The sequence below is a fragment of the Pseudophryne corroboree genome, chromosome 10 (genome assembly GCF_028390025.1).
Source record: "Pseudophryne corroboree isolate aPseCor3 chromosome 10, aPseCor3.hap2, whole genome shotgun sequence".
NCBI classification, from domain to species: domain Eukaryota; kingdom Metazoa; phylum Chordata; class Amphibia; order Anura; family Myobatrachidae; genus Pseudophryne; species Pseudophryne corroboree.
Window position 1 is genome coordinate 97,300,110 of NC_086453.1, and position 25,288 is coordinate 97,325,397.

Consider the following 25,288-nt stretch of genomic DNA (forward strand, 5'->3'; position numbering starts at 1 on the left):
TGGCGTCCCGCCTCAACAAAAAACTGGACAGGTATTGCGCCAGGTCAAGAGACCCTCAGGCAATAGCTGTGGACGCTCTGGTAACACCGTGGGTGTTCCAGTCAGTGTATGTGTTTCCTCCTCTGCCTCTCATACCAAAAGTACTGAGAATTATACGGCACAGGGGAGTAAGAACGATACTCGTGGCTCCGGATTGGCCAAGAAGAACTTGGTACCCGGAACTTCAGGAGATGCTCACGGAAGATCCGTGGCCTCTACCTCTAAGACGGGACCTGCTTCAGCAGGGACCGTGTCTATTCCAAGACTTACCGCGGCTGCGTTTGACGGCATGGCGGTTGAACGCCGAATTCTAAGGGAAAAAGGCATTCCGGAAGAGGTCATCCCTACCCTGGTAAAAGCCAGAAAGGAGGTGACTGCACAACATTATCACCGCATTTGGAGAAAATATGTTGAGTGGTGTGAGGCCAGGAAGGCCCCGACGGAGGAATTTCAACTGGGTCGATTCCTACATTTCCTGCAAACAGGATTGTCTATGGGCCTCAAATTAGGGTCCATTAAGGTTCAAATTTCGGCCCTGTCGATTTTCTTCCAGAAAGAATTGGCTTTAGTTCCTGAAGTCCAGACTTTTGTAAAAGGAGTACTACATATACAGCCCCCGGTTGTGCCCCCAGTGGCTCCGTGGGATCTTAATGTAGTTTTGGATTTTCTCAAATCCCATTGGTTTGAGCCACTCAAATCGGTGGATTTGAAATATCTTACATGGAAAGTAACCATGCTACTGGCCCTGGCTTCAGCCAGGAGAGTGTCAGAATTGGCGGCTTTATCGTATAAAAGCCCATATCTGATTTTCCATTCGGACAGGGCAGAACTGCGGACGCGTCCTCAGTTTCTGCCTAAGGTGGTTTCAGCGTTTCACCTGAACCAGCCTATCGTGGTGCCTGCGGCTACTAGCGATTTGGAGGATTCCAAGTTGCTGGACGTTGTCAGGGCATTGAAAATATATATTTCAAGGACAGCTGGAGTCAGAAAATCTGACTCGCTGTTTATACTGTATGCACCCAACAAGCTGGGTGCTCCTGCTTCTAAGCAGACGATTGCTCGTTGGATTTGTAGCACAATTCAACTTGCACATTCTGTGGCAGGCCTGCCACAGCCTAAATCTATCAAGGCCCATTCCACAAGGAAGGTGGGCTCATCTTGGGCGGCTGCCCGAAGGGTCTCGGCATTACAACTCTGCCGAGCAGCTACGTGGTCGGGGGAGAACACGTTTGTAAAATTCTACAAATTTGATACCCTGGCTAAAGAGGACCTGGAGTTCTCTCATTCGGTGCTGCAGAGTCATCCGCACTCTCCCGCCCGTTTGGGAGCTTTGGTATAATCCCCATGGTCCTGACGGAGTCCCAGCATCCACTAGGACGTCAGAGAAAATAAGATTTTACTTACCGATAAATCTATTTCTCGTAGTCCGTAGTGGATGCTGGGCGCCCATCCCAAGTGCGGATTGTCTGCGATACTTGTACATAGTTATTGTTACATAAAAATCGGGTTGTTATTGTTATGAGCCGTCTGTTCAGAGGCTCCTACGTTTATCATACTGTTAACTGGGTTCAGATCACAAGTTGTACGGTGTGATTGGTGTGGCTGGTATGAGTCTTACCCGGGATTCATAATCCTTCCTTATTGTGTACGCTCGTCCGGGCACAGTATCCTAACTGAGGCTTGGAGGAGGGTCATAGGGGGAGGAGCCAGTGCACACCACCTGATCCTAAAGCTTTTATTTTTGTGCCCTGTCTCCTGCGGAGCCGCTAATCCCCATGGTCCTGACGGAGTCCCAGCATCCACTACGGACTACGAGAAATAGATTTATCGGTAAGTAAAATCTTATTTTTAATTTTATCTCATTATCATCCAGTCTATATTAGCAGCAGACACAGTACGGTAGTCCACGGCTGTAGCTACCTCTGTGTCGGCAGTCGCTCGTCCATCCATAATTGTATACCACCTACCCGTGGTTTTTTTTTTTCCATCTTCTTGATACTAGTAGCTTACTTTAGGAGTCTGCAGTGCTGACAGACAGTGTCCAGCAGGTCCGTCATTACATAATATATACCTGTCCGGCTGCAGTACTAGTGTGATATATATATATATTTTAATTTTATCTCATTATCATCCAGTCTATATTAGCAGCAGACACAGTACGGTAGTCCACGGCTGTAGCTACCTCTGTGTCGGCAGTCGCTCGTCATCCATAAGTATACTAGTATCCATCCATCTCCATTGTTTACCTGAGGTGCCTTTTAGTTGTGCCTATTAAAATATGGAGAACAAAAATGTTGAGGTTCCAAAAATAGGGAAAGATCAAGATCGACTTCCACCTCGTGCTGAAGCTGCTGCCACTAGTCATGGCCGAGACGATGAAATGCCAGCAACGTCGTCTGCCAAGGCCGATGCCCAATGTCATAGTACAGAGCATGTAAAATCCAAAACACCAAATATCAGTAAAAAAAGGACTCAAAAATCTAAAATAAAATTGTCGGAGGAGAAGCGTAAACTTGCCAATATGCCATTTACCACACGGAGTGGCAAGGAACGGCTGAGGCCCTGGCCTATGTTCATGGCTAGTGGTTCAGCTTCACATGAGGATGGAAGCACTCAGCCTCTCGCTAGAAAAATGAAAAGACTTAAGCTGGCAAAAGCACAGCAAAGAACTGTGCGTTCTTCGAAATCCCAAATCCACAAGGAGAGTCCAATTGTGTCGGTTGCGATGCCTGACCTTCCCAACACTGGACGTGAAGAGCATGCGCCTTCCACCATTTGCACGCCCCCTGCAAGTGCTGGAAGGAGCACCCGCAGTCCAGTTCCTGATAGTCAGATTGAAGATGTCAGTGTTGAAGTACACCAGGATGAGGAGGATATGGGTGTTGCTGGCGCTGGGGAGGAAATTGACAAGGAGGATTCTGATGGTGAGGTGGTTTGTTTAAGTCAGGCACCCGGGGAGACACCTGTTGTCCGTGGGAGGAATATGGCCATTGACATGCCTGGTGAAAATACCAAAAAAATCAGCTCTTCGGTGTGGAAGTATTTCAACAGAAATGCGGACAACATTTGTCAAGCCGTGTGTTGCCTTTGTCAAGCTGTAATAAGTAGGGGTAAGGACGTTAACCACCTCGGAACATCCTCCCTTATACGTCACCTGCAGCGCATTCATAATAAGTCAGTGACAAGTTCAAAAACTTTGGGCGACAGCGGAAGCAGTCCACTGACCAGTAAATCCCTTCCTCTTGTAACCAAGCTCACGCAAACCACCCCACCAACTCCCTCAGTGTCAATTTCCTCCTTCCCCAGGAATGCCAATAGTCCTGCAGGCCATGTCACTGGCAATTCTGACGAGTCCTCTCCTGCCTGGGATTCCTCCGATGCATCCTTGCGTGTAACGCCTACTGCTGCTGGCGCTGCTGTTGTTGCTGCTGGGAGTCGATGGTCATCCCAGAGGGGAAGTCGGAAGACCACTTGTACTACTTCCAGTAAGCAATTGACTGTCCAACAGTCCTTTGCGAGGAAGATGAAATATCACAGCAGTCATCCTGTTGCAAAGCGGATAACTGAGGCCTTGACAACTATGTTGGTGTTAGACGTGCGTCCGGTATCCGCCGTTAGTTCACAGGGAACTAGACAATTTCTTGAGGTAGTGTGCCCCCGTTACCAAATACCATCTAGGTTCCACTTCTCTAGGCAGGCGATACCGAGAATGTACACGGACGTCAGAAAAAGACTCACCAGTGTCCTAAAAAATGCAGTTGTACCCAATGTCCACTTAACCACGGACATGTGGACAAGTGGAGCAGGGCAGGGTCAGGACTATATGACTGTGACAGCCCACTGGGTAGATGTATGGACTCCCGCCGCAAGAACAGCAGCGGCGGCACCAGTAGCAGCATCTCGCAAACGCCAACTCTTTCCTAGGCAGGCTACGCTTTGCATCACCGGTTTCCAGAATACGCACACAGCTGAAAACCTCTTACGGCAACTGAGGAAGATCATCGCGGAATGGCTTACCCCAATTGGACTCTCCTGTGCATTTGTGGCATCGGACAACGCCAGCAATATTGTGTGTGCATTAAATATGGGCAAATTCCAGCACGTCCCATGTTTTGCACATACCTTGAATTTGGTGGTGCAGAATTATTTAAAAAACGAGAGGGGCGTGCAAGAGATGCTGTCGGTGGCCAGAAGAATTGTGGGACACTTTCGGCGTACAGGCACCACGTACAGAAGACTGGAGCACCACCAAAAACGCCTGAACCTGCCCTGCCATCATCTGAAGCAAGAAGTGGTAACGAGGTGGAATTCAACCCTCTATATGCTTCAGAGGTTGGAGGAGCAGCAAAAGGCCATTCAAGCCTATACAATTGAGCACGATATAGGAGGTGGAATGCACCTGTCTCAAGCGCAGTGGAGAATGATTTCAACGTTGTGCAAGGTTCTGCTGCCCTTTGAACTTGCCACACGTGAAGTCAGTTCAGATACTGCCAGCCTGAGTCAGGTCATTCCCCTCATCAGGCTTTTGCAGAAGAAGCTGGAGACATTGAAGGAGGAGCTAACACAGAGCGATTCCGCTAGGCATGTGGGACTTGTGGATGGAGCCCTTAATTCGCTTAACAAGGATTCACGGGTGGTCAATCTGTTGAAATCAGAGCACTACATTTTGGCCACCGTGCTCGATCCTAGATTTAAAACCTACCTTGGATCTCTCTTTCCGGCAGACACAAGTCTGCTGGGGTTCAAAGACCTGCTGGTGAGAAAATTGTCAAGTCAAGCGGAACGCGACCTGTCAACATCTCCTCCTTCACATTCTCCCGCAACTGGGGGTGCGAGGAAAAGGCTCAGAATTCCGAGCCCACCCGCTGGCGGTGATGCAGGGCAGTCTGGAGCGACTGCTGATGCTGACATCTGGTCCGGACTGAAGGACCTGCCAACGATTACGGATACGGACATGTCGTCTACTGGCACTGCATATGATTCTCTCCCCATTGAAAGAATGGTGGAGGATTATATGAGTGACCGCATCCAAGTAGGCACGTCAGACAGTCCGTACTTATACTGGCAGGAAAAAGAGGCAATTTGGAGGCCCTTGCACAAACTGGCTTTATTCTACCTAAGTTGCCCTCCCACAAGTGTGTACTCCGAAAGAGTGTTTAGTGCCGCCGCTCACCTTGTCAGCAATCGGCGTACGAGGTTACTTCCAGAAAATGTGGAGAAGATGATGTTCATTAAAATGAATTATAATCAATTCCTCCGTGGAGACATTGACCAGCAGCAATTGCCTCCACAAAGTACACAGGGAGCTGAGATGGTGGATTCCAGTGGGGACGAATTGATAATCTGTGAGGAGGGGGATGTACACGGTGATATATCGGAGGATGATGATGAGGTGGACATCTTGCCTCTGTAGAGCCAGTTTGTGCAAGGAGAGATTAATTGCTTCTTTTTTGGTGGGGGTCCAAACCAACCCGTCATTTCAGTCACAGTCGTGTGGCAGACCCTGTCACTGAAATGATGGGTTGGTTAAAGTGTGCATGTCCTGTTTACACAACATAAGGGTGGGTGGGAGGGCCCAAGGACAATTCCATCTTGCACCTCTTTTTTCTTTCATTTTTCTTTGCGTCGTGCTGTTTGGGGAGTATTTTTTTGAAGGGCCATCCTGCGTGACACTGCAGTGCCACTCCTAAATGGGCCAGGTGTTTGTGTCGGCCACTAGGGTCGCTTAGCTTACTCACACAGCTACCTCATTGCGCCTCTTTTTTTCTTTGCGTCATGTGCTGTTTGGGGAGTGTTTTTTGGAAGGGCCATCCTGCGTGACACTGCAGTGCCACTCCTAGATGGGCCAGGTGTTTGTGTCGGCCACTAGGGTCGCTTAGCTTACTCACACAGCTACCTCGTTGCGCCTCTTTTTTTATTTGCGTCATGTGCTGTTTGGGGAGTGTTTTTTGGAAGGGCCATCCTGCGTGACACTGCAGTGCCACTCCTAGATGGGCCAGGTGTTTGTGTCGGCCACCGGGGTCGCTTAGCTTACTCACACAGCTACCTCATTGCGCCTCTTTTTTTCTTTGCGTCATGTGCTGTTTGGGGAGTGTTTTTTGGAAGGGCCATCCTGCGTGACACTGCAGTGCCACTCCTAGATGGGCCAGGTGTTTGTGTCGGCCACTAGGGTCGCTTAGCTTACTCACACAGCTACCTCATTGCGCCTCTTTTTTTCTTTGCGTCATGTGCTGTTTGGGGAGTGTTTTTTGGAAGGGCCATCCTGCGTGACACTGCAGTGCCACTCCTAGATGGGCCAGGTGTTTGTGTCGGCCACTAGGGTCGCTTAGCTTACTCACACAGCTACCTCATTGCGCCTCTTTTTTTCTTTGCGTCATGTGCTGTTTGGGGAGTGTTTTTTGGAAGGGCCATCCTGCGTGACACTGCAGTGCCACTCCTAGATGGGCCAGGTGTTTGTGTCGGCCACTAGGGTCGCTTAGCTTACTCACACAGCTACCTCATTGCGCCTCTTTTTTTCTTTGCGTCATGTGCTGTTTGGGGAGTGTTTTTTGGAAGGGCCATCCTGCGTGACACTGCAGTGCCACTCCTAGATGGGCCAGGTGTTTGTGTCGGCCACTAGGGTCGCTTAGCTTACTCACACAGCTACCTCATTGCGCCTCTTTTTTTCTTTGCGTCATGTGCTGTTTGGGGAGTGTTTTTTGGAAGGGCCATCCTGCGTGACACTGCAGTGCCACTCCTAGATGGGCCAGGTGTTTGTGTCGGCCACTAGGGTCGCTTATCTTACTCACACAGCTACCTCATTGCGCCTCTTTTTTTCTTTGCGTCATGTGCTGTTTGGGGAGTGTTTTTTGGAAGGGCCATCCTGCGTGACACTGCAGTGCCACTCCTAGATGGGCCAGGTGTTTGTGTCGGCCACTAGGGTCGCTTAGCTTACTCACACAGCTACCTCATTGCGCCTCTTTTTTTCTTTGCGTCATGTGCTGTTTGGGGAGTGTTTTTTGGAAGGGCCATCCTGCGTGACACTGCAGTGCCACTCCTAGATGGGCCAGGTGTTTGTGTCGGCCACTAGGGTCGCTTAGCTTAGTCATCCAGCGACCTCGGTGCAAATTTTAGGACTAAAAATAATATTGTGAGGTGTGAGGTGTTCAGAATAGACTGAAAATGAGTGGAAATTATGGTTTTTGAGGTTAATAATACTTTGGGATCAAAATGACCCCCAAATTCTATGATTTAAGCTGTTTTTTAGTGTTTTTTGAAAAAAACACCCGAATCCAAAACACACCCGAATCCGACAAAAAAAATTCGGTGAGGTTTTGCCAAAACGCAGTCGAACCCAAAACACGGCCGCGGAACCGAACCCAAAACCAAAACACAAAACCCGAAAAATTTCAAGTGCACATCTCTACTGTATGTGTGTGTGGTGTGCAATATCTATCTATATACAGTATATACATATGTGTGTGTGTGTGTGTGTGTATGGGTTGGGTTTGTGTGACTGGTGGTCGGAAGACAGGCATTTAGATGGCTGGTGGGGAGAGCGAGTGCAACGAAGCCGCTTGCGGGTTCACTACACTTGCCATGCAGTGGGAATAGTCCCTGTTGGTCGGCATAGCGACCAGCGGGATATTCAGGTTTCGGGATCCCGGCGTCTGTATTGTGACCGCCGATCACATAACTGCATCCCTGTGTGTGTGTATATATATCTATCTATATATGTCATGGCTGGCACTCTGTCCAAAATACTGCACAATTGCCCGTGTGCCCCTAGTGGGATGACAGGTAGTATACGCAGAAATACTGTGGCACTCTCAAGATTTACTAATGTAACAATATATTCTGGTGATGACTACTAATGTGCAAGTCAACATTTCAGTTTATTCAACTTTCAACACTTTTGTTTGTCCCAACTGCTGGGAGGTATGTCATGATCCTGTGAGTGTGTACTCCTCTTGTGTTCTAGACATGCCCCCAAAGTGGTGCAGCCATGCAACTAACAGGTTGTGGCCACACCCCCTGCAGGGGGGCCCCGGGAAGTTACTGTACCGGTTCCCAGGATTTCTCTTGGCAGCACTGGGCATGGGTGGTTGCAGCGGTTCTGAGCCAAATCCCCACATTTTTACCTTAATAATAAGATTTTACTTACCGATAAATCTATTTCTCGTAGTCCGTAGTGGATGCTGGGACTCCGTAAGGACCATGGGGATATAGCGGCTCCGCAGGAGACAGGGCACAATAATAAAAGCTTTAGGATCAGGTGGTGTGCACTGGCTCCTCCCCCTATGACCCTCCTCCAAGCCTCAGTTAGGATACTGTGCCCGGACGAGCGTGCATAATAAGGAAGGATATTGAAACCCGGGTAAGACTCATACCAGCCACACCAATCACACCGTACAACCTGTGATCTTAACCCAGTTAACAGTATGATAACAACGAAGGAGCCTCTGAAAAGACGGCTCACAACAAGAATAACCCGATTTTTGTAACAATAACTATGTACAAGTATTGCAGACAATCCGCACTTGGGATGGGCGCCCAGCATCCACTACGGACTACGAGAAATAGATTTATCGGTAAGTAAAATCTTATTTTCTCTGACGTCCTAGTGGATGCTGGGACTCCGTAAGGACCATGGGGATTATACCAAAGCTCCCAAACGGGCGGGAGAGTGCGGATGACCCTGCAGCACCGAATGAGAGAACTCCATGTCCTCCTCAGCCAGGGTATCAAATTTGTAGAATTTAGCAAACGTGTTTGCCCCTGACCAAGTAACTGCTCGGCAAAGTTGTAAAGCCGAGACCCCTCGGGCAGTCGCCCAAGATGAGCCCCCTTCCTTTTGGAATGGGCTTTTACAGATTTTGGCTGTGGCAGGCCTGCCACAGAATGTGTAAACTGAATTGTATTACAAATCCAGCGAGCAATCGTCTGCTTAGAAGCAGGAGCACCCATCTTGTTGGGTGCATACAGGCTAAACAGCGAGTCAGATTTTCTGACTCCAGCCGTCCTGGAAACATATTTTTCAGGGCCCTTACAACGTCAAGTAACTTGGAGTCCTCCAAGTCCCTAGTACCCGCAGGTACCACAATAGGTTGGTTCATGTGAAAAACAGAAAACACCTTAAGGAGAAATTGAGGACGAGTCCTCAATTCTGCCCTGTCAGAATGAAAAATTAAGTAAGGGCTTTATATATGATAAAGCCGCCAATTCTGACACACGCCTGGCTGAAGCCAGGGCTAATAGCATCGTCACCTTCCATGTGAGATATTTTAAGTCCACAGTGGTGAGTGGTTCAAACTTTAGGAAACTCAAAACAACATTGAGATCCCAAGGTGCCACTGGGGCACAAAAGGAGGCTGTATATGCAGTACCCCTTTTACAAACATCTGAACGTCAGGCACTAAAGCCAGTTCTTTCTGGAAGAAATTCGACAGGGCCGAAATTTGAACCTTAATGGACCCTAATTTTAGGCCCATAGACAGTCCTGTTTTCAGGAAATGTAGGAAACGACCCAGTTGGAATTCCTCTGTAGGGGCCTTCTTGGCCTCACACCACGCAACATATCTTCGCCAAATGCGGTGAAAATGTTTTGCGGTTACATCCTTCCTGTCTTCAACCAGGGTAGGGATGACTTCATCTGGAATGCCCTTTCAGGATCCGGCGTTCAACCGCCATGCCGTCAAACGCGGCCGCGGTAAGTCTTGGAACAGACAAGGCCCCTGCTGGAGCAGGTCCTTTCTTAAAGGTAGAGGCCACGGGTCTTCCGTGAACATCTCTTGAAGTTTCGGGTACCAAGTCCTTCTTGGCCAATCCGGAACCACGAGTATCGTTCTTACTCATCTCCCTCTTATGATTCTCAGTACTTTTGGTATGAGAGGCATAGGAGGGAACACATACTCTGACTGGTACACCCACAGTGTTACCAGAGCGTCCACCGCTATTGCCTGAGGGTCCCTTGACCTGGCGCAATATCTGTCTAGTTTTTTGTTCGGGCGGGACGCCATCATGTCCACCTTTGGTTTTTCCCAACGGTTTACAATCATGTGGAAGACTTCCCGATGAAGTCCCCACTCTCCCGGGTGGAGGTCATGCCTGCTGAGGAAGTCTGCTTCCCAGTTTTCCACTCCCGGAATGAACACTGCTGAGAGTGTTATCACATGATTTTTCGCCCAGCGAAGAATCCTTGCAATTTCTGCCATTTCCCTCCTGCTTCTTGTGCCGCCCTGTCTGTTTACGTGGGCGACTGCCGTGATGTTGTCCCACTGGATCAATACCGGCTGACCTTGAAGCAGAGGTCTTGCTAAGCTCAGAGCATTGTAAATTGCCCTTAGCTCCAGTATATTTATGTGGAGAGAAGTCTCCAGACTTGATCACACTCTCTGGAAATTTTTTCCTTGTGTGACTGCTCCCCAGCCACTCAGGCTGGCATCCGTGGTCACCAGGACCCAGTCCTGAATGCCGAATCTGCGGCCCTTTCATAGATGAGCACTCTGCAGCCACCGCAGAAGAAACACCCTTGTCCTTGGAGACAGGGTTATCCGCTGATGCATCTGAAGATGCGATCCGGACCATTTTTCCAGCAGATCCCACGGAAAGGTTCTTGCGTGAAATCTACCGAATGGGATCGCTTTGTAAGAAACCACCACTTTTCACAGGATCCTTGTGCAATGATGCACTGATACTTTTCCTGGTTTTAGGAGGTTCCTGACTAGCTCGGATAACTCCCTGGCTTTCTTCTCCGGGAGAAAACATCCTTTTCTGGACTGTGTCCAGAATCATCCCTAGGAACAGTAGACGTGTCGTCGGAAAAAACTGCGATTTTGGAATATTTAGAATCCACTCGTGCTGTCGTAGAACTACTTAAGATAGTGCTACTCCGACCTCCAACTGTTCTCTGGACCTTGCCCTTATCAGGAAAGCGTCCATATTTCTTTTAAGAAGAATCATCATTTCGGCCATTACCTTGGTAAAGACCCGGGGTGCCGTGGACAATCCAAACGGCAGCGTCTGAACTGATAGTGACAGTTCTGTACCACGAACCTGAGGTACCCTTGGTGAGAAGGGCAAATTTGGACATGTAGGTAAGCGTCCCTGATATCCAGTGACACCATATCGTCCCCTTCTTCCTGGTTCGCTATCACTGCTCTGAGTGACTCCATCTTGATTTGAACGCTTGTATGTAAGTGTTCAAATATTTCAGATCTCACCGAGCCGTCTGGCTTCAGTACCACAATATAGTGTGGAATAATACCCCTTCCCTTGTTGTAGAAGGGGTACTTTGATTATCACCTGCTGGGAATACAGCCTGTGAATTGTTCCCAATACTGCCTCCCTGTCGGAGGGAGACGTTGGTAAAGCAGACTTCAGGAACTTGTGAGGGGGAGACGTCTCGAATTTCCAATGTACACCTGGGATACTACGTGCAGGATCCAGGAGTCCACTTGTGAGTGAGCCCACTGCGTGCTGAAACTCTTGAGATGACCCCCTACCGCACCTGAGTCCGCTTGTACGGCCCCAGCGTCATGCTGCGGACTTGGCAGAAGCTGTGGAGGGCTTCTGTTCCTGGGAATGGGCTGCCTGCTGCAGTCTTCTTCCCTTTCCTCTACCCTGGGCAGATATGACTGGTCCTTTTGCCCGCCTGCCCTTATGGGAACGAAAGGACTGAGACTGAAAAGACTGTGTCCTTTTCTGCTGAGATGTGACTTGGGGTAACAAAAGGTGGATTTTTCAGCTGTTGCCATGGCCACCAGGTCCGATGGACCGCCCCTTTATACGGCAATACTTCCATGTGCCGTCTGGAATCTGCATCACCTGACCACTGTCGTGTCTTCGTCTGGCAGATATGGACATCACATTTACTCTTGATGCCAGAATGCAAATATCCCTCTGCGCATCTCGCATATATAGAAATGCATCCTTAAAATGCTCTATAGTAAATAAAATCTTGTCCCTGTCAAGGGTATCAATATTTTCAGTCAGGAAATCCGACCAAGCCCCCTCAGCGCTGCACATCCAGACTGAGGCGATTGCTTGTCGTAGTATAACACCAGTATGTGTGTATATACTTCTAGGATATTTTTCAGCTTCCTATCAGCTGGCTCCTTGAGGGCTGCCGTATCTGGAGACGGTAACGCCACTTGTTTTTATAAGCGTGTGAGCGCCTTATCCACCCTAAGGTGTGTTTCCCAACTCGCCCTAACTTCTGGCGGGAAAAGGTATACCGCCAATAATTTTCTATCGGAGGAAACCCACATATCATCACACACTTCATTTAATTTATCTGATTCAGGAAAAACTACAAGTAGTTTATTCACACCCTACATAATACCCTTATTTGTGGTACTTGTAGTATCAGAAATATGTAACACCTCCTTCATTGCCCTTAACATGTAACGTGTGGCCCTAAAGGAAAATACGTTTGTTTCTTCACCGTCGACACTGGAGTCAGTGTCCGTGTCTGTGTCTGTGTCGACCGACTGAGGTAAATGGGCGTTTTTACAAGCCCCTGACGGTGTCTGAGACGCCTGGACAGGTACTAATTTGTTTGCCGGCCGTCTCATGTCGTCAACCGACCTTGCAGCGTGTTGACATTATCACGTAATTCCTAAATAAGCCATCCATTCCAGTGTCGACTCCCTAGAGAGTGACATCACCAATACAGGCAATTTGCTCCGCCTCCTCACCAACATCGTCCTCCTACATGTCGACACACACGTACCGACACACAGCACACACACAGGGAATGCTCTGATAGAGGACAGGACCCCACTAGCCCTTTGGGGAGACAGAGGGAGAGTTTGCCAGCACACACCAAAAACGCTATAATTATACAGGGACAACCCCTTATACAAGTGTTTTCCCTTATAGCATTTTTATATATGTAATCATATCGCCAAATAAGTGCCCCCCCTCTCTGTTTTAGCCCTGTTTCTGTAGTGCAGTGCAGGGGAGAGCCTGGGAGCCTTCCTCACAGCAGAGCTGAGCAGGAAAATGGCGCCGTGTGCTGAGGAGAATAGGCCCCGCCCCCTTTTCGGCGGGCTCTTCTCCCGGAGTTTGTGAGATCTGGCAGGGGTTAAATACATCCATATAGCCTCAAGGGCTATATGTGATGTATTTTAGCCATAAAAAGGTATTATACATTGCTGCCCAGGGCGCCCCCCCCAGCGCCCTGCACCCTCAGTGACAGTTGGTGACTGTTGGTGAAGTGTGCTGACAACAATGGCGCACAGCTGCAGTGCTGTGCGCTACCTTATGAAGACTGAAAGTCTTCTGCCGCCTGTTTCTGGACCTCTGGACCTCTTCAACTTCGGCATCTGCAAGGGGGGTCGGCGGCACGGCTCCGGGACCGGACTCCATGGCTGGGCCTGTGTTCGATCCCTCTGGAGCTAATGGTGTCCAGTAGCCTAAGAAGCAAATCCATCCTGCACGCAGGTGAGTTTACTTCTCTCCCCTAAGTCCCTCGTAGCAGTGAGCCTGTTGCCAGCAGGACTCACTGAAAATAAAAAACCTAACTTAAACTTTTATTCTAAGCAGCTCAGGAGAGCCACCTAGATTGCACCCTTCTCGTCGGGCACAAAAATCTAACTGAGGCTTGGAGGAGGGTCATAGGGGGAGGAGCCAGTGCACACCACCTGATCCTAAAGCTTTTATTATTGTGCCCTGTCTCCTGCGGAGCCGCTATATCCCCATGGTCCTTACGGAGTCCCAGCATCCACTAGGACGTCAGAGAAATAGGGATTTTCGACAACTTATTACCTGGTTATAATTTACTAATGTGGTACATGGGCCTCACAGCACTGAGGTCTTGGGTTCGATTCCCTATCTATGTGGAGTTTGTACACTCTCCCCGTGCCTGTGTGGGTTTCCTCCAGGTACTCCGGTTTCCTCTCACAATTCAAACATATACTGGTAGGTTAATTGGCCGTAATATAATGCCAGGCAGCGCAGTAGTGAGAGTGGCAGGCTCTCCAGCGGCAATTCAAATGTGGCGCCGGCTTCCAGCCAATCAAAAACTGCGGTCCAACAAGACTGTCAATCTCGCTTGTGCCCGCCCATGTATTCCGCTGCCACCCGGACCCCCTTGTCGGTCAGGACCCAAGACAATAGTCCCGACGGTTGGCCCTGCGTATGGAGGTGCCGGACATTAGGTGGTGCCCGTGCACACCAGGCACGCCCCGTGCGCATGCCTATGCTGGTGTAATGTGAAGGGACACAGAGCCAATATAATATGATGGCAGTGTAATGTGAACAGCACCTTTACTGGTATTATATGTAGGTCATCACAGCAGCTGGTAAAATATGTAGTGTGTTAGAAAGAAGGGGAGAAAAGGGAAAAGAAGGGGGAGAGAGATGGGAAGTAGGGGTTAGAGCGAGGTAAAGAAACACATGTAGAAGCGAGCACTCATCAGTTGCCAAATGATGGGTCCATACTACTAGTTAATAATAAGACTAGATGGTGAAAATATCATTCAGTATTATGTCAATTTATATTCAGTGTAAAGTAATTTTTTATTTTATTTTTTAAATGGACATTTCCAGTAAGGAGACAGCTGGCTGCAATGCTACAGGTTTGTGCAAATAGGTGCTAAACCAGTGGTTCCCAAACTTTTTGGAATCCCGGCGCCCCAAAAGTATCAGAATTTTTTTTTTCACACCATCCCTAGGCAAAAAGTTTCTTAAATGAAGTAAAACGAGTTTTATGGTAAGAACTTACCCTTGTTAAAACTCTTTCTGCCAGGTACACTGGGCTCCACAAGTCTGGACAATGGGGTGTAGAGTAGGATCTTGATCCGAGGCACCAACAGGCTCAAAGCTTTGACTGTTCCCAGAATGCACAGCGCCACCTCCTCTATAACCCCGCCTCCCAGCACAGGAGCTCAGTTTAGTTAACCAGCCCAATGCAGTAGCAGGAAAAGAGACGGCAACGGTTAGTAGCCACATACACCACACTTTCACGACAAGAGAAGTGTCAGCGGCTAATGCCATATCAACCCAAAGAAGCTAAGTGCGTCAGGGTGGGCGCCTTGTGGAGCCCAGTGTACCTCGCAGAAAGAGTTTTAACAAGGGTAAGTTCTTACCATAAAACTCATTTTTTGCTGCGGGGTACACTGGGCTCCACAAGTCTGGACAATCGGGATGTCCTAAAGCAGTTCCTTATGGGAGGGGACGCACTGTAGCGGGCACAAGAACCCGGCGTCCAAAGGAAGCATCCTGGGAAGCGGCAGTATCGAAGGCATAGAACCTTATGAACGTGTTCCCGGAGGACCACGTAGCCGCCTTGCACAATTGGTCAAGGGTCGCACCACGTTGGGCTGCCCAAGAAGGTCCAACAGACCGAGTAGAATGTCCCGTAATGTGAACAGGAGCTGACAGACCAGCCTTCACATAAGCATGCGCAATCACCATTCTAATCCACCTGGCCAGGGTCTGCTTGTGAGCAGGCCAGCCACGTTTGTGAAATCCAAACAAAACAAAGAGAGAATCAGACTTTCGAATAGAAGCAGTTCTCTTCACATAGATACGGAGAGCCCGTACCACATCCAAAGACCGCTCATTGAGAGACAAATCAGGAGAAACAAAAGCTGGAACCACAATCTCCTGATTAAGGTGGAACAAAGAAACCACCTTAGGTAAATATCTGGGACGAGTCCTAAGAACCGCCCGGTCATGGTGAAAAATCAGATATGGGGAACTACAAAACAAGGCACCCAAATCCGACACTCTTCTAGCAGAGGCAATAGCCAGCAAGAACACCACCTTAAGGGAAAGCCACTTAAGGTCAGCTTGAACCAAGAGGTTCAAATGGAGGCTCCTGCAACGCCTCCAAAACCACCAACAAGTCCCAAGAAGCCACAGGCGGGACATAGGGAGGTTGGATATGCAACACACCCTGAGTTAAAGTATGAACATCAGGTAAAGTCGCAATTTTTCTCTGAAACCACACCGACAAGGCAGAAATAGGAACCTTGAGTGAGGCCAGACGCAGGCCTAAATCTAGGCCCTGCTGTTGGAATCGTCATAATGGTTAGATGCGCACCAAACAAAGTAGGAATGGTGGTTCCGATGGTAAATCCGAGCAGAGGCTGGTTTCCGGGCCCGCAACATAGTTTTAATGACCTCTTCCGAAAAACCCTTAGCTCTTAAGACGGAAGCTTCAAGAGCCACGCCGTCAAAGACAGCCGGGATAGGTCCTGGTAGACACAGGGGCCCTGAACGAGGAGGTGTGGGCGTTGTGGAAGTAGAAGTGGATGCTCTGACGATAGACCTTGCAGGTCTGAGAACCAGTGCCGTCTGGGCCACGCCGGAGCGATGAGAAGCAGATTTCCTTTTTCTTGCTTGAGCTTCCGAATTACCCTGGGCAGAAGTGACACCGGAGGGAACACGTACGGCAGCCGAAACCTCCACGGCACTGCCAGCGCATCCACGAATGCTGCTTGAGGATCCCTTGTCCTTGCTCCGAAGACCGGAACCTTGTGATTGTGTCGAGACGCCATCAGATCCACATCTGGAAGACCCCACCTTTCCACGAGGAGTTGAAACACTTCTGGATGGAGGCCCCACTCGCCGGCATGCACGTCCTGACGACTGAGAAAGTCTGCTTCCCAATTCAGGACTCCCGGAATGAATATTGCAGATATTGCCGGTAGATGGCGTTCTGCCCAACGTAGAATCCGTGAGGCTTCCTTCATTGCCAAACGGCTTCGAGTGCCGCCTTGATGATTTATGTAAGCCACTGTGGTGGCGTTGTCCAACTGTACTTGAACAGGACGGTTCTGAATCAAATGCTGGCCTAGGTTCAACGCATTGAAGACCGCTCGCAATTCCAGAATGTTGATCGAGAGGAGAGATTCCTCCTTGGTTCACCGACCCTGCAAGGAGTGCTGCTCCAGCACTGCGCCCCAACCTCTTAGACTGGCATCTGTCGTCAACAGGACCCAGTTGGATATCCAGAAGGGACGGCCTCTGCACAACTGTCGGTCCAGGAGCCACCAGAGCAGCGACAGACGGACCTCCGGAGTCAAAGAGATCATGTGAGACCTGATCCGGTGAGGCAGGCCGTCCCACTTGGCTAGAATCAGCTTCTGGAGGGGGCGAGAATGGAATTGAGCATACTCCACCATGTCGAATGCTGACACCATGAGGTCCAGCACCTGCACTGCCGAATGTATCGACACTTGCGGACGAGAAAGGAAGCAACGAATCCTGTCCTGAAGTTTCAGGACTTTCTCCCGAGACAAGAACAACCTCTGGTTGTGAGTGTCCAACAGCGCTCCCAGATGCACCATGCTCTGAGCAGGGACCAGGGAGGATTTCTTCCAGTTGATGAGCCACCCGTGGGCTTGTAGAAACCGGACCGTCATATCCAGATGACGCAGGAGAAGATCTGGGGAATTTGCCAGGATTAACAAGTCGTCCAGATTCGGCAGTATCCTGACCCCTTGACGGCGGAGTACCACCGTCATCACCGCCATAACTTTGGTGAAGACTCGCGGAGCCTTTGTTAAACCAAAAGGTAACGCCCGAAACTGGTAATGGAGGTTGCCAATAGCGAACCTCAGGTATTGTTGATGTGACACTGCTATAGGAATATGCAGGTAAGCATCCTGTATGTCCAGGGAGACCATGTAGTCCCCAGGTTCCAAGGCCAGAACTATAGAGCGAAGGGTTTCCATACGAAACTTGGAAACCTTCACAAATTTGTTCAGTGCCTTGAGGTTGAGAATGGGCCGGGAGGACCCATTCGGTTTCGGGACTAGAAACAGCGGAGAATAGTACCCCCGGCCCCTCTGAGCAAGAGGCACCTGTACTACGACTCCTGTATCCAGGAGGGTCTGTACCACCGAATGCAGAGTGTTTGTCTTTGTCTGGTCCGACGGGTCGTCTGTCTGGCAAAATCGATGAGGGGGTCGGTTTTTGAAGGCTATGGAGTAACCTCGAGTGACGAGTTCCCGTACCCAGGCATCTGAAGTGGTCTTCAACCATTCCTGGGTATACCCTAGAAGCCGGCCCCCCACCCTGGGATCCCCCAGGGGGAGGCCCGCCCCGTCATGCGGCAGGCTTATCGGTCTTGGCTGCTGGCTGACGGGCAGGCCAGGCTCTTTTGGGCTTCGGCTTACCAGGTTTGGAAGTGCGGGCCTGCTTATGGTACGCCTGACCTTTTGCTTTACCTGAAGGACGAAAGGACGTGCCTTTGGCCTTCGACACAGAAGGAGCTGTATTAGGCAGACAGGCAGTTTTGGTAGTAGCCAAGTCAGCCACTATCTTATTTAAGTCCTCCCCAAACAGAATATCCCCCTTGAAAGGGAGTACCTCCAGGGTTTTTCTAGAGTCCAGATCCACAGACCAGGATCTCAGCCACAATATCCTGCGAGCCAGGACTGACGTAGTAGAGGCCTTGGCTGCTAGGATACCGGCATCAGAAGCCGCCTCTTTAATATAGTGAGAAGCTGTGACAATATATGACAAGCATTGTCTAGCATGGTCAGAGGAGATTTCAGCCTCTAACTCCAAGGCCCATGCTTCAATAGCCTCTGCCGCCCATGTAGCTGCAATAGTGGGCCTTTGTGCAGCACCCGTGAGGGTGTAAATCGCTTTTAGACAACCCTCGACAAATTTATCCGTAGGCTCTTTGAGAGACGTGACGGTAGTGACAGGTAGAGCTGAGGTAACCACCATCCTAGCCACATGTGAGTCTACTGGAGGAGGCGTTTCCCAATTCTTAGACAGCTCAGGTGCGAGGGGATAGCGAACCAGCATCTTCTTTTGAGGCACAAACTTCGTACCCGGGCTTTGCCAGGGTTCCTGACGTATATCCACTAGGTGGTCAGAGTGAGGTAAAACTTGTTTAATCACCTTCTGACGCTTGAACCTATCTGGTTTCTTAGGAGGAACGGATGGCTCGGGATCATCCGTAATCTACAGAATTAACTTAATAGCCTCCAAAAGATCAGGAACATCCACATGTGAACTACCCTCCCCATCAGCCGTATCTGAGTCAGAACCTGTGGGGTCAGTGTATGTGCTGTCTTCATCAGACGAGGTGTTAGTGACAGCAGTGGATTGTGAGCGGAACCCACTTACCACCTCCCGAAGCGCGGCCACACGATCCTGGAGAGCCCCAGCCGTGTGTGCCTAACTTCACGTAAACCAGAGCCTCCGCTGTAGGTACCCGGTAACCAGGGCTCGGGAGTGTACAGCGCCGCTGGGGAGAGCTGGACCTGCAGCAGAGAATGTCAGAAGACATTTACCCCTGCTGCTGCCCTTGAAGTCTTCACTTTTTACCTCATAAAAAGCTTTTCTTAGGACTGCCTGGAGCAGCCCCTCTGTTAAGTGCCTGCTTACTTCAGCACCAACTGACAAACTGAGCTCCTGTGCTGGGAGGCGGGGTTATAGAGGAGGTGGCGCTGTGCATTCTGGGAACAGTCAAAGCTTTGAGCCTGTTGGTGCCTCGGATCAAGATCCTACTCTACACCCCATTGTCCAGACTTGTGGAGCCCAGTGTACCCCGCAGCAGAAATTGTGTTTCTATGTCATGTGTTTGTTACATGGTGAGGGGCAGGATTCGCGTCTGTCTGTCCACATACTGTAGTTTATGATTGGCAGCCACCAGCGTTGGTTTCGCCTATTACTTTGACCATAACTAATTTGTATTTGTCCTGCACCACCCACCCAGGGCACCCCTGCAAGTGCACACAACTGTGCCAAACTCCTGTCTGTAGTCACAGAGGAACTTTTAGGGCAAAATATTATTGAACTATAAATATGACTAATTTCATGGATATGTCAACTAGCTCAGATGTCCGATTTATGTACACCTATAGCAGCTAATACTCATTTACATACAGTAGCTAGGAATGTAACCGACCCTGAAATGTGTCACAATATGAAGCCTTAAGGGCCCTACACACTGCGCGATTTTAGTGAAAGATATGAACGCTCTCGTTCATTAATGAACGATACCGTTCATATCTTTCAGTGTGGAGGCACCAGCGATGAACGATGCGCGGCCCCGCGCTCGTTCATCGCTGGTGCCCCGTCGCCTGTACATGCAGGCCCGTCACTGCCCTGCTGCCGCCGGGTCGCCCGTCGGCCGTATCCGCCGTCGGCCAGCTCGGCGGCGGATCGCTCAATGTGTAGGGTCCATCAATAACAACATCACAGAAATCTTACACAGAAACAAAGTACAACAAATATTTGTATGTACTGTATAGCAGTGATAGGCAACCTGATCCACTTCCAGTGGCGCACGCAGGGGAAGTTTCCGAGTACCTGGAAACCCCTCCTGATGAACCGAGATTTCTATTTTGAGACGGAGACAGCTTTGTCTCCATCTCAGCAAAAGCCGCTACCGCGATCGTGATCGCGGAGCCGCAGCAGCAAGAGAGAGCTGTGGAGCTCTCTGCTTGCAGAATGTGCCGGGGGAGCTGCTGGCTGCGCATGCTCAGCAACAGCAGCTCCCTCCGCTCCGTCCTCACTCTGCCGTCCTTCTGCTCTCCCAGGCCCTGATGTATCATGTAAGTTTGCAGCCAGTGTTTATGTGAGTATTTGTATGTTTGTATGTACAGTATGCCTGTGTGTTTGTGCACTGGTGTATGTACAGTATGTATGTATGTATGTATGTATGTATGTATGTATGTATGTAGTGTTCACTCTAGGCTGTTTTAGCAGGGCGCCGCGCCCTGCCCGTTTTTAAGCAGGCAAAACCCACCCTGCCCCTTTTGCGGCGCCCTGATAGAACAGCCGCCCGCTTCCTGCCCCTCCGGCGTGTATAGATGCCGTGCGCATGCGCGCGGCATCCATTCACGCATTGGGAGAGGGCTGGGGGAAGCCCAGCACCGACGGAGGTGCTGGGCACACCCCCAACAGTGACGTCGCCGGCCACAGACGCTCTCTATAGTAGCATCTGTGGGCTGCCCCGCCCCCTAAAATGACGTAGGCGTGGTCATGCCCCCTAATTTGCGTGGCCGCGCCCCCGCCGCGCGCGCGCACATGTGCCCCCGGAGTCCGGCGCCCTGCCCCTTTTCACTCCTAGAGTGAACACTAATGTATGTATGTATGTATGTATGTGTACTTGTGTATATGTGTGTGTTTATGTATGTATGTATGTATGTATGTATGTATGTATGTGCGCGTGTGTGTGTGTATATATATATATATATATATATATATATATATATAGTGGTCGAAGTGGGGCGGAAATGCACTGAAAGTGCAGCAGGAGGCGAGGGAAGTGGCAATCCTGCTGCACATTGTGCTCCCTGTCCGGCGGCCGGTGCCCACCGCACGTCGCTCACCTCAAGCCGCCGCCAGCCGCTCACCGCACGCTGCTCGCCGCCAGCAGCCCATCGCTCACCGCTGCCAGCCACCAGCAACAAATTAGGTAATGTTTCCCTGCTGTCACCTCTTTCCCTGTCGTCACTCTCTCTCCCAGTCGTCACTCTCTCTCCCAGTCGTCACTCTCTCTCCCAGTCGTCACTCTCTCTCCCAGTCGTCACTCTCTCTCCCAGTCGTCACTCTCTCTCCCAGTCGTCACTCTCTCTCCGTCGTCACTCTCTCTCCCTGTCGTCACTCTCTCTTCCTGTCATCACTCTCTCTCCGTGTTGTCACTATCGTCACTCTTTCTCCCTGTCGTCACTCTCTCTCCCTGTCATCACTCTGTCCCTGTCGTCACTCTCTCTCTCCCTGTCGTCACTCTCTCTCCCAGTCGTCACTCTCTCTCCGTCGTCACTCTCTCTCCGTCGTCACTCTCTCTCCCTGTCGTCACTCTCTCCCTGTCGTCACTCTCTCTCCGTGTCGTCACTATCGTCACTCTTTCTCCCTGTCGTCACTCTCTCTCCCTGTCATCACTCTGTCCCTGTCGTCACTCTCTCTCTCCCTGTCGTCACTCTCTCTCTCCATGTCGTCACTCTCTCTCTCTCCCTGTCGTCACTCTCTCTCTCTCTCCCTGTCGTCACTCTCTCTCTCTCCCTGTCGTCACTCTCTCTCTCTCCCTGTCGTCACTCTCTCTCTCCATGTCGTCACTCTCTCTCTCCATGTCGTCACTCTGGCTGTCCCTGCTGTCAAAATTTCAGCTCATTCAGTGTGCTACAATGTGAGTTTCGGCTCATTCAGTGTGCTACAATGTGAATTTCGGCTCATTCAGTGTGCTACAATGTGAATTTCGGCTCATTCAGTGTGCTACAATGTGAATTTCGGCTCATTCAGTGTGCTACAATGTGAATTTCGGCTCATTCAGTGTGCTACAATGTGAATTTCGGCTCATTCAGTGTGCTACAATGTGAATTTCGGCTCATTCAGTGTGCTACAATGTGAATTTCGGCTCATTCAGTGTGCTACAATGTGAATTTCGGCTCATTCAGTGTGCTACAATGTGAATTTCGGCTCTTTCAGTGTGCTACAATGTGAATTTCGGCTCTTACAGTGTGCTACAATGTGAGTTTCGGCTCATTCAGTGTGCTACAATGTGAATTTCGGCTCATTCAGTGTGCTACAATGTGAATTTCGGCTCATTCAGTGTGCTACAATGTGAATTTCGGCTCATTCAGTGTGCTACAATGTGAGTTTCGGCTCGTACCGTGTGCTATAATGTGAATTTCAGCTCGTACCGTGTGCTATAAGGTGAAAGGGGCACCAGTACTAGATAGTATAAGGGGTTCTACTACACTGGACACGCCCCCTTTTGGGTGACCATGCCCCCTTTTCTGGAGGGTGCCGAAGGCGCGCATAATTACGTCCTTGACTTTTGCATACCCCCACTTCAAAATTTCCACTTCGACCACTGTGTGTGTGTGTATATATATATATATATATATATATATATATATATTTTACACCATACTTGCCTACCTGACCCTCTCCATGAGGGAGAAAATACTCTGTTCCTGGGCTTTCCTGGTAATGTATGATTGCCATCACCGGTGGTGAGCTAGTTAATTGATAAGAAAGGTGTTTCACCACAGGTGATGGCAATCATACATTACCAGGAAAGTCCAGAAACAGAGCATTTCCTCCCTCATGGAGAGGGTCAGGTAGGCAAGTATGTTTTACACATACATGCACATATACATACACACCCACGGAAACTCCCCTCGCTAAATCCTGCGTTTGCCACTGACTTCCGGGGCCACATGAGTGGCCCTCAAACATACAACAAGGCTGAAAATGTATTTAGCATAATACCTTTAAAAGATACATACCTGTAACAGCAGAACAGGGAATTGCTGCAATTAATCGCAGATGTATGGGCAGATTAAGGGTTTACCTCAACTTTACTGGTTCTTTCTACTCCAAGAAGTCAGTCAGAGGTTATAACAGCTTTTAATCATAGTCAATGGCCATCTTACTTATTTTTGGCAAGAAGTGTTGGTATCTTTCCAGTAACCCTGGGTCACAAGGTACAAGGCATGGTTTGCTTATATACACTAGCTGTCTAAAGCTCAGTTTGCTCAGACTTATAGTTCTTACTATCACCATATCACAATTATACTGTAAATTGTTTCTGTATACTATGATGTATATACTGCAGTATTACAAATACAAAGCTAAAGTCCCCGACCTTTCTAATTAGCCAGTAATTACTGCCAAGGCAAAGGTAGTGCACTCACCTGCACTGCATTCAGTTCCAGCGTGCAAATGTTACTGGGAACACCTCACTCACAGGAGTCCTCTGGCAGTGCAGGATTACCTGCAGAATCAGCAGCTTCTCCGGCCTTACCAGCCACTGCAGTAATATTCCAAATGGCACGCATCCAGCTAACACAGCGTATCGTTGCCTCATGGCCAGCAGATGGCGCATTTCTCAAAGTATTGCATTTGTTATTGTCATTGTAGATGAGCACATGGAAATGAATGTACAGTAAGCACATGTTTCTGCCTTACATATTATATTACATGATTTTGGAACAAAGCAAATAAAAAAACCCCAACTTTCTGCAATAAGCCTGGAAACAGTCACTTTTTGTAGTCACATAGTTTTAGTGAATTCAAGTCTTCGCAATGTGCCGTTTGCATCACCGTAATGACGACACGCAAACCTTCCAAATGTCCCGATTTAGGCGGGTCAGTCCCGTTTTATACGGTCTGTCCCGCTGTCCCACCCGCGGGGTGGTGAAGGGGGGGGGGGGGGGGGGGGGGGGGGGCAATTGGGAGATCGCCACTGTCACTCGCTGCTCTGAGCAGAGCAGCTGTGACTTGATGCTGTGCGCATGCGCACAACGTCTATTTGGGACAGGGGTCATGACCAGCATCTCTCTGAGCGCTGTTCATGCCCCCATAATGACGAAAACGGGGGCGTGGCTTGCGATCGCGACACTTGCCACGAGACCACGCCCCCTTTCCGATAAGACACGCCCCCTAATTACGGGCGCCCGCGATAGTGTTCGCTCTCCTTCAGCTGCAAAATTGGGAGGTATGGACATGGCAAGTTTTAACTTGCACCTTTATGTGGTGTGAGAGAAAACGTGTGATGCCAGGGCCGCAACTAGGATTCTCGGCACCCGGGACAAGGCAGTAAATTGCCCCCCCCCCCCGAAAATAAATAAATATATATATATAAATATATATAAATATATATAATGTAACCCTGGCGCAAGTGAGGGGTTACTGAGAACGAACCGATTGTGCCTCCACCCAAGCTATTTGGATGAGTATAGTTCCAGGCGAGCTTGGGAACGTCCCTTTAGAAGATATGTTGTCACTCCCACTTTTATCTATAGGATATATTTATTCCCCGTACAGGACCCCAGAATGAAGACCGTGTGACTAATGGAATTTCCGTTTTCCCTTTCAGGATCCAACTCCAAGAAATATACAACTTCACTGGTAAGTATATGGGTGTTTACTTATTAACAATCAACTATGGTAAATTTTACAGATCGTACCTTTTACTCTTGCTAGACAGTAGGCCTCCAGCTGAGTTGTGTGCATCACATAGGCGATCTATTATACAGGGAATAACTGCATGCAATACAAAAAAATTAGACCATTCAATAGTCCAAAAGACTATTGACCCGGGTGGGTAAAAATAATATAAAATAATACTTATAGGTTATATCATACTTATATCATACTATGGTGCACCCTCAATTATATACACAATAGATACACAACCATAGAATAGCAATTATAGCACTTGCTATACTAACAGAATGATACACGTAATAAAGTCAGTAGAGGAGGAGATTAATTAACCCAAGTTCAGGTTTCAGTTGAGAAGAATTTATAGCAATCCGCTCCAGAATCACGGTAGCTCCCTTCT

At 49.3% G+C, this 25,288-nt stretch overlaps 1 protein-coding gene across 1 annotated transcript in view; it reads right to left on the reverse strand.

Moving 5' to 3' along the window:
* Nucleotides 1–23,799, reverse strand: part of TMEM25 (transmembrane protein 25) — a 101,843-nt gene extending 78,044 nt beyond the window's left edge. Inside the window, exon 1 of the mRNA XM_063941627.1 lies at nt 23,637–23,799. The gene's annotated coding sequence lies outside the window, so the exon portion shown is untranslated. The remainder of the gene's footprint in view (nt 1–23,636) is intronic.
* Nucleotides 23,800–25,288: the final 1,489 nt, after the last annotated feature.